This window comes from Otolemur garnettii, unplaced genomic scaffold (genome assembly GCF_000181295.1).
Source record: "Otolemur garnettii isolate 467f Iridium unplaced genomic scaffold, OtoGar3 scaffold00201, whole genome shotgun sequence".
Lineage (NCBI taxonomy): Eukaryota > Metazoa > Chordata > Mammalia > Primates > Galagidae > Otolemur > Otolemur garnettii.
The window spans coordinates 2,184,573-2,193,638 of record NW_003852596.1 but is presented as its reverse complement, the minus strand read 5'-3'; the positions used below and the strand labels follow the sequence as shown (position 1 = coordinate 2,193,638).

Below are 9,066 nucleotides of genomic sequence, written 5' to 3'. Positions count from 1 at the left end.
AGCCAATTGACTCAGCCTTCAGTCTTTAAATAGTAGTTCACCTAAGTAAGCAGTTCTCAAGCTGTGGGTTGCGACCCACAGGAACTGTATTGAAGGGTCATGGCATTAGGAAGGTTGAGAACCACTGTCCTAAGTTCATCTCCAAACCACAGCAAATCCTAAGAACAACTGCAGTAGTGAAGTGAGTGATTTTCACAAATGTTTGCTGAAGCTTACTGTAAATGCCAAGAATGTCTGGAGAACTCTCACCATCTATCTAGATATGCAACATGGATGCAGATGATTCTTAAGTTCTTCCGCAAGTTCCTTCAAGCCCTCATATCTGGCCATTCCTTTGACTGCAGCTGCTTCTAGAGAGTAATGACTGTTTCTTCTCTTCTGTTCTCCATATTGTTTATGTTTTTCCTCAGCAAATTTTTAATCAGGAAACATGGGAAAGGGAACTCTGGGAAATGTGGTTCTCAGCTCCCTCTCTTTTTGGCATAAGAGACTTTTATGAGGATGATTAATAATAGACAATATCCACCAGGGGTAGGGAACCTGCAGCCTCATGGGAAACCTGTGGTCTTCTTGGTCCTTAAGTGTGGCCTTTTAACTGAATCCAAATTTTACGGAACAAATCCTTTCATTAAAAGGGGTGTGGCAGAGGACAGTGAAACTTTTCTTGACTCCTCTGGTGCTTTAAAAAATGGTCTTGAGGCTCAGTGCCTGTGCCTCCAGTGGCTAAGGCACCAGCCACATACATCTAAGGTGGCGGGTTTGAATCTAGCCTGGGCCCGCCAAACAACAATAATGGCTGTAACCAAAAATAATAGCCAGGCTTTGTGGCGGGTGCCTGTGGTCCCAGCTACTTGGGAGGATGAGGCAGTAGACTTGCTTGAGCTCAGGAGTTGGAGGTTGCTGTGAGCTGTGATAGCACAGCACTCTACCCAGGGGGACAGCTTGAGGCTCTGTTTCAAAAAAAAAAAATGGTCTTGAAGTCACATGGCGGCAGGTTACCCATCTCTGGAAGGGGGAGCAGTGATATTAGTCAAAGAGGCTCAGAATAAGAGAGTAAAGGTTTCTGGGAGCCATGGCATCACCATAATGAGATAACACAGCTACCAGAGGGCAACATTCAATTAAGTAGTGAATGAGTTATGATACACTTGACAGGTAGAGGCAACTCAAGTAATAGAAAAAAATTAAGGTCAAAAGGAGAAATAAAATATGGTAGTGAATCTTAGGCTTTCAAAGAAATCCTGTACATGTCTATGAGATTTCTATAATGTCTATGTCTCAACTACTAAATGGAAACAAGAAGAAGAATTTAACTTGTTCTACCTGATGGCTTGAAAAAGACTTCCCCTGCTCAAAGATTTGAGTTTCTAAGGTGAAAATGGAGCACAGTCATTCAATTCTTTCCCTCATTTATAAGCTGGAAGTAACCCGTTGAACTGTAGAGAAGGGCAGTTTTCACAGCAGACTCTACTCTCTCTGGCATAGGTCTCTTCTTTAAATTCACAGAGAAAAAGTAATGTTGATAGGTAAGTTAAAACAATGTATGTAGTTGTAACAGTTGTTTTGGTTCTTCCATACTCCAGCTGGTAATCCCTGGATGGATTCCCAAACTTTGATGGCAGAGTTATTCGGAGATTTTATTGTTACACTATAACATTTAGAAGTATTAACCAATATGTTTTCCAATTTTCTCCAATGTCCTTTTACCTTGAGGCTCTCTCCATTTCAAATTAGACCTTGACAATCTTTGCCTCAGGACATAAAGGTTATGGGGGAAATGCAGAGGGAAAAAAATCAATTTAAAGTCTATTTTTGAACTAGTGGCAGAGAAACAGATTAAAGAGAAAACTTCCAAAAGCATTGAAAATCAGATGCCAAAGCCATAAAAAATTGATTGGAAGAATGCATAATGATTTATAAACAAAGTCTCCCATGTCAAAAAAAAATAAGAGATCCTCTGAGCTGCAGAAAGATAGTAAATATAAGAAGGAGAAGTAAGATAAGAACGTTGTGGTTAGTAGTTCTGGGATGTGATTCTGAGATTCCCTCTTCCCAAGCTATGTCCCTGGTTTGGGATGGGAGGAATAGAAACTGCAGATAGGTTTGGGGATCTGAAAGAAGAAAACACTCATATTTTACACTTCAGGTGAAGTCCAAGGTAGGCGCAGACCTTGAAAAATTCTCTGATGCCACCATGGTTTAGCAGAAGTACTGTAGAAATGGTAACATAGTGTATAAGATAGAGGGCCTTAAACTGTTCCAGGGGTTTCCTGAGACAGAAGAGAGGGAGGTGACAGTTCCCAAATATTTCCTATCTGCCAAGAGTGGAGAACATGGTAGCTCAGCAAGGCATGATAGACCTAAAGATGACAGGAGGATACAGCGTCTTGCCTGGCCTATTCATTGGATATTACATTGTTTTCAGCATATGCTAACAGGAATGTTTGCTAAGGACCAGTAAAGAGATACCCTTCTCCAATAAGACAGGAGAATTAGATAAACCCTTAGAGCTTTGAAGTAATACTGGGGATAATGTAAGTATGAGGAGGAGACAAAATTTGGCAGAGAAAAGCTTATTTTAATTGGGTTAAGTTTGACTCATCTAAGATGAAGTATTCAACAGCAGAGAGAATGGGGCCTCAGTATATAATTTAGATTCTGTTTTAGAGAAAAAATTCTTTTTGCACACCAATTTTTGTTTTATAAGTGTTTGCACTGACCACATCATATTCTATCATGTGAACAGAGGACATATATAACACACAACATGTGGGGAAGCATTAGATGATGTAATCTAAAACCATGGAACATTGGGGAACTAATGATAACATTATCCATGAGATCCAAGTTAACAGTGAAAGAAATGAGCTGTATTTCCTGTTTCAAAGGATGGTAAACACAGCACATTGATGGATACCTAATGGGCCCCTTTCACCCAGCACTTCGTAAATTAGGCCATAATGTGATCTGACTTAACCTGTTTAGCAGCATGAACTTCCTCTTCTAAATATGCCAAAATGGGACTTAATATTTTTAAGATAATATAATACGTGGTCAGATAATTAAGTTCTCAAACTCATCGTAGAAAAGGCACTATGCAACTCATTGCTGCATATCACTAAGGTCACCTTGTAGGTACTCCTTTTGGGAAGCTATGCACTGACACCAGGGCCCAGTCAACACTTTAAAGCAATTTTGGAACTCTTTCTTTTGGAATGGTCATCAGAATTATTGTCATACAAGGTCTGACTTAACTTCACGACCTCATCCTAGAAAATCCTACACATATTATTGCTGAGTATCACTACAGTCACTAGATGGCCAGGGGAAGGATGTCAAAGGTGATCATAGTGATATTTAGTAATGAGGTACGAGCACTTTTTCTAGGATGAGTTTGCTAACTTAATTGTCTGACTTCATATATATTAAAGATTGTAAATTAAAATAGAACTTTTGAGAATATTTCCCTGATATACCTACACGCAGTTCTTATTTATTAGGAAATTATATAATATTTAAATATTTTTTTCTGCCCTTGTCATTATAACTTGCACAGGAACTCAAGTTTCCCACCATTTTCACCAAGTAGCTCCCATGCCGTTCATACTGGCTCATTCAGAGATTATCTAATTGCCCTGTTCCACATTAGGTAGATGTTATCTTTGGTCCAGGTTAGCCTAGAAATAGAAGCATTTCATTCTATACATTGCATATTATGTTTATTTTTAAGCTTTGAATTTTATTGATCTATTTCTTTCAAAATGTCTTGTACAATTGAAGAGTAAATTAAGCCTTGACTATGTAAATTAGTAGAAAGACACATTTTGTAATTTTGTTAGTATAGAAAGATGTAAATCTATCAGATAAGGCTTGATAACATAAAACATCTCAAGAATTCTGGGATATGCATGAAAACCACCAGAAGTCTCATTTGCAAGTGTGCTCTAGATTCCCTGGAAGAACATGTGAAAGGAGATTTTGGCAGTATAGTTATCTGGTCTACACCCAAATTATAAACAAAAGAAAGGATAGGTTTCCAGGGCTCTGTAGGCATGGGTCCTGAAAATGTAGGGAACTGTATCTACTTAAAAAAAAAAAAAAGGAGAACTTCTATGCGACACAATTTCAGAATTAGCTGAGCAATGTTAATGCTATTACAGTTTCTGGATTTGGCAGACTCTTCCCAATGGAGGGTGCCTGCTGTAAACCTGAGGAAGCTAATTTCCAGGGTACAAAAGATGAATCAGCACTTAGAAGTGAGATCGTCTAGGATAGGACTGGAAAGGTTTCTTTTGCCCAGCACAGAAATCACTATGAGTCTTGCTTTAGTAGGTGGAGGTTGGCAGTGGACTTTGAAGCACCTTTGTAACACAGTCAAAGCCACAACAGCACCAGCAGGGAGAAGGGGCCACCCTTTGACCACTAAGTTCCTATAAGAAAATAGATGGTTGCCTCATGTCTGAACAATTCCCTCTTTCAGAGAGAGGTAAAAGGTAGAAACAGGCCATAGAGATTTTTCCTAGTCAAAATTCCAGTAAAATTTAAGCTAGTTGGCATCAAGAACCAAATACATCTGTTACCACAACTTAAAACCTGGTCTTTTCCAGTCAGAAATATAACCTGGGGAATGGATTTATATTTTTTAAAAAGTATTCATTTCATGATATAAAAAAATATATGAGCAAGGCTCAGCATCCGTAGCACAGTGGTTATGGAGCCAGCCACATGCACCAAGGGTAGAGGGTTCGAACCCGGCTGGGGCCTGCTAAACAACAATGACAACTGCAACCACCACCACCACAGAAATAGCTGGGCTTTGTGGTGGGCACCTGTAGTCCCAGCTGCTTGGGAGGCTGAGGCAAGAGAATCACTTAAGCCCAAGATTTTGAGGTTGCTGTGAGCTGTGACACCAGAGCACGCCACTGAGGGTGACAGAGTGAGTCTGTCTCAAAAATGTATATATATTTATACAAGCAAAATAGATACTTTGGAGGGAGTGAAGTTAGAGCTGGTGAATGTCAACATGATTTACTGAGCAAGTTCTTTCCCGTGTTCATAGTCAAAGAATGAGAAATCTCAAGAAATGAGATCCAAATGAAACAATTACTATCATTCTCTCATTCAACTATGTATTGAACACCATCAGTGCATCTGTATCATTCTAGGTACCAAAAATGCACAAATGACTTTGTTACCATCTCTGTCCCCTCTAAAAGGAAAACTAATCTTTATTTTATTAACTCTTTTCATTGGAGTCATTACCTGAATTTTGATCTGTCATTAAGACATAGACACATAAATATGCACACAAATTTTTCCTAATTCTTTTTATTTGTATTTTTAAGAAGAGATAGATATTAGTGAAATTTTGTACCCAGAGATTTTTTTAGGTGCTTTGAATTTAATTTAATTAATTTATTTAGTTTTGAGACATACTTTGTTGCCCTGGGTAGAGTGCTGTGGTGTCATAGCTCACAGCAACCTCAAACTCTTGGGCTTAAGCAATTCTCTTGGCTTAGCCTCCCAAGCAGCTGGGACTACAGGTGCTCGCCACAACGTCCAGCTATTTTTGTTGTTGTTGTTGTTACAGTTGTCATTGTTGTGTTTTAGCTGGCCCAGGCCGGGTTCGAACCTGCCACCCTTGGTGTATATGGCTGGCGCCCTGCCTATTGAACTATGGGTGCCACCCTTTTAGACCTACTTTTAAACCCTATGTTAAGAAAAAAGTCTAGGGAGTTGAGTAGAAAAGCTTCTCCCTTTTCTACTACAAAGCCCCATTGTAGCAGTCCCCCTTGAATAAAACCTTCCTTGTTACTCTGTCTGACAAATAGAAAGGAAAAAATGGCTACGTTTTAAAGATTTATGTCAAATTATGGGATAATTATGGAGCTAATCCCCAACCTATACAACAAATATGGATTAATATCCTTAGTTATTTAGGTCAATGGAAATCCATAGGATGGTGATTGATTGGGCATGTTAATCTCCTGTCACCTTAACCCATTTTAAGAAACGTAAATTCAAGAATAACAAAAAGTACTCAGCCCTATGCTTCTAATTTTTTAACTTCTGGAGAAATGGCAGAGGCCGTAAAACAAGAATGATGAAAGAGTCTGCAGCAGTTTTTCCTTGTCACTTATTTTTGAAAGTCAGTTGCAATTTGGCAAATCTGTCCAAATGTAACCCTTAACTGTGTTTGTTTAATCCCACATCCTACATGTGGAGCAATGTGTTGAGTAAGGACTCAGCAAACAGGTATCATTCCCTCAAAAACTGCATCAGAACTTTGGTAAAGTAGCTTTTTTACAGAGTAACAGAAGTGTACTGTCTAGGGAAAGTGCATGTACTCAATGCAAAGCATTTAAGCCTGTTTTTTATGTCCTCTATCAGATGGGTTCAGAGACTCTTTAGACTGCAGCTGCAGGAAAAAGTGAGGAAATGGAGCTTCCAGATTCTTCTCCCATTTTGAAAAATCCCATCCTTTTGATTCAGTGGCACTCTGGCGGTGGTGGCCAGAACCGAAAAGATAGCAGTGGTGAAGAGACACAGAGACATTAAGGAGCTTTTGGAGATAGTCCTTCTTTAGTTGCCTTTGTTCGTCCTTCCACTCTTCCTGATCACTGAACTTGGGAGTGTCACAGTACACGTAAACTGCGTTTAAGCTCAGTTCCTCTTTAAAAAATTTACTTATAGTTATTGTGGTTGCAAAATAGTTGTATATCTTTATAGGGTACATGTGATGTTTTGATACAGGCACACAATATGCATTAATAAAATCAGGGTAACTGGGGACCCATAACCTCAAGTGTTTATTATTCCTTTGTGTTAGAAACATTCCAATTCCACACTTTTGGTGATTCTAAAGCATACAGGGTACCCCAAATGTCACCATATGCAAGAGAAATGGGAAACTGCAGCTAAATGTAACTTTATTTACAAAATATTCATTGCAAAAATTTTCAAAGAGGTGGCCAATGTGTACAGAATATTTTGTATGGCTCAGTGCCCATAGCTCAGTGAGTAGGGTGCCAGCCACATACATCGAAGATGGCAGGTTTAAGCCTGGCCTGCGCCTGCTAACCAACAATGACAGAATAGTTCATAAACATTTTATAATTTTTTTATTATTTGATCACTCATCTATTGACAACTTGCATCATTTATTCAGTGCTATATTAAACAGTGTAATGGAAGATAGATTAATAGCTCCAAGCCTCCTAACAATTTAAATGAAAATTACAAAATGTTTGGGCAGCACCTATGGCTCAAAGAAGTAGGGCAACGGCCCATATACCAGAGGTGGCGGGTTCAAACCTGGCCCTGGTCAAAAACTGCAAAAAAAAAAAAATAATAATAAAAAAAAATTACGAAATGTTTGAGACCCTATTTTGGAGTACAAAGAGTGGTTGACTTCCAATTTCCATTCTCTGTAGAACAAGAACGGGTCATTCCTTTATTGACATGCATAAAACACACCACATTTTCTGTTCTGCTGATGCTATATATTCAACACCAGTTCTCTAACCACATCAGTTATGAGCCTAAAGTATTTCATGTAACCTCAAATCTCTCACAGTGGAAGGCTTAACCAAGAATGGATGCTGCCTGAATAGAGCTGCTTCCTTTGATGTGACAACTGAGCCTCCATCTCCCTCCCCCTCAGGTGATTTCTTCAGCATGTTAGAGCAGTGAGGAATGGTTTTAGTCTCATAACCAAATTAGAGGGAAGACATTGGCCACTTAATACACCATGCTGCAATTTTTTTTTTTTTTAAGTCTGAGGCTTGGGCAACTGTTCTCTTGTAACTACTTTACAGCTTCTAAAAGCAATTGTTGTCCAAAGCTGGAAGAACTTAGTCTTCTCCGATAAGCATGTGAATGAATGGAGGGAGGTAAACAAAACATAAAATTAAAAAAAGATGAGCTCTGATAGGGGAGCAGCCAGATAAGAACAATCAAAAAAGCAATAGCAATGTAAAGTTTATTCCAGCTACGATGCAGGTTATTCTGACCTGAAGGTGGCTTCCCATGGCATACTTTTGAGTCCATTTCTGAGATATTCTGTTGTACTTATCACTGTCTGTTTTATAGATCTGTGCAATCTCTGGCACTAGGGGGTCATTTGGGCTTGGATCACATTAACAGTGAACAAATGGATAAAAGAACTTTAGAAGTAGTTGAAGCAGGAGACCACTGTGGTCTTAGAATATTGAGACAAACGCTGCCATGATTGTTAATATTTGGATGATAAATTCTTGTTGCAAATGCCATCTTAGGTGGTTTGAAGGGGTAGTCTGTAGGAAAATGAATTGCCAAAAAGAATACACCACCCCGATATGGGCTGTCATTGGGTCCCATAATTGTGGCTTGCTGCTGAAGCATATCATGCCCAACTGGACCTGCAGAAGAACATTGTGCTGGAGGGTCACGGGCCAGATCACTAAATTCCTTATTAATCTGTTTCAGTGCCATAGTCTGTGTTTTTTCGTCTGGCTCCTCACTATCCTGGTGTGTGCTCAAAGGTCTGGCCAAAACTTTTGATTATCCGGGCGACAGGGAAGGTTTATCTTGTCTCACACTGGCTCTGCCAGACACAGGTGCAGAGGGGCGGGGGCCTCCCTCAAGCTGCAGCCTGGGCCTCCTCCCTGCGCAGCAGCTGGTGCTTCCCCTGCCCCACGGGGCTCACCTGCACCATTTTGTAAAATTTGTAATGCATAATTTGTAAATAAAGGTACACTTAGCTACAGTTGCTCATTTTCTCTATATATGATGACTATGGGGACATCTTGTACAATAAATACTTCTCCGGGGGCCTCTCAGTCAGTCTGATAACCACAAATGCCGTCTCTACCCTAAATTTCTCAAATCTCTATATTCAAACCTAATCTAGCCCTGAAATTTCTAGATTTATTTTCTCTTCACCTACTTGACATCTCTGCTTGGATGTTTCCCGGGCGTTTCAAATTCAACGTCACTGCACACCTCCATCCACCTTTTTGGTTTCAGAATTTAATCCAGTCTTCTTTTAACCTCTTTACTTACATACAAGGTCTCTGAAAAGGTTTT

The 9,066-nt window shown here is 39.5% G+C and overlaps 1 pseudogene; it reads right to left on the bottom strand.

Moving 5' to 3' along the window:
- Positions 1–7,955: 7,955 nt before the first annotated feature.
- On the bottom strand, positions 7,956–8,472 carry LOC100963370 (annotated as a pseudogene).
- Positions 8,473–9,066: the final 594 nt, after the last annotated feature.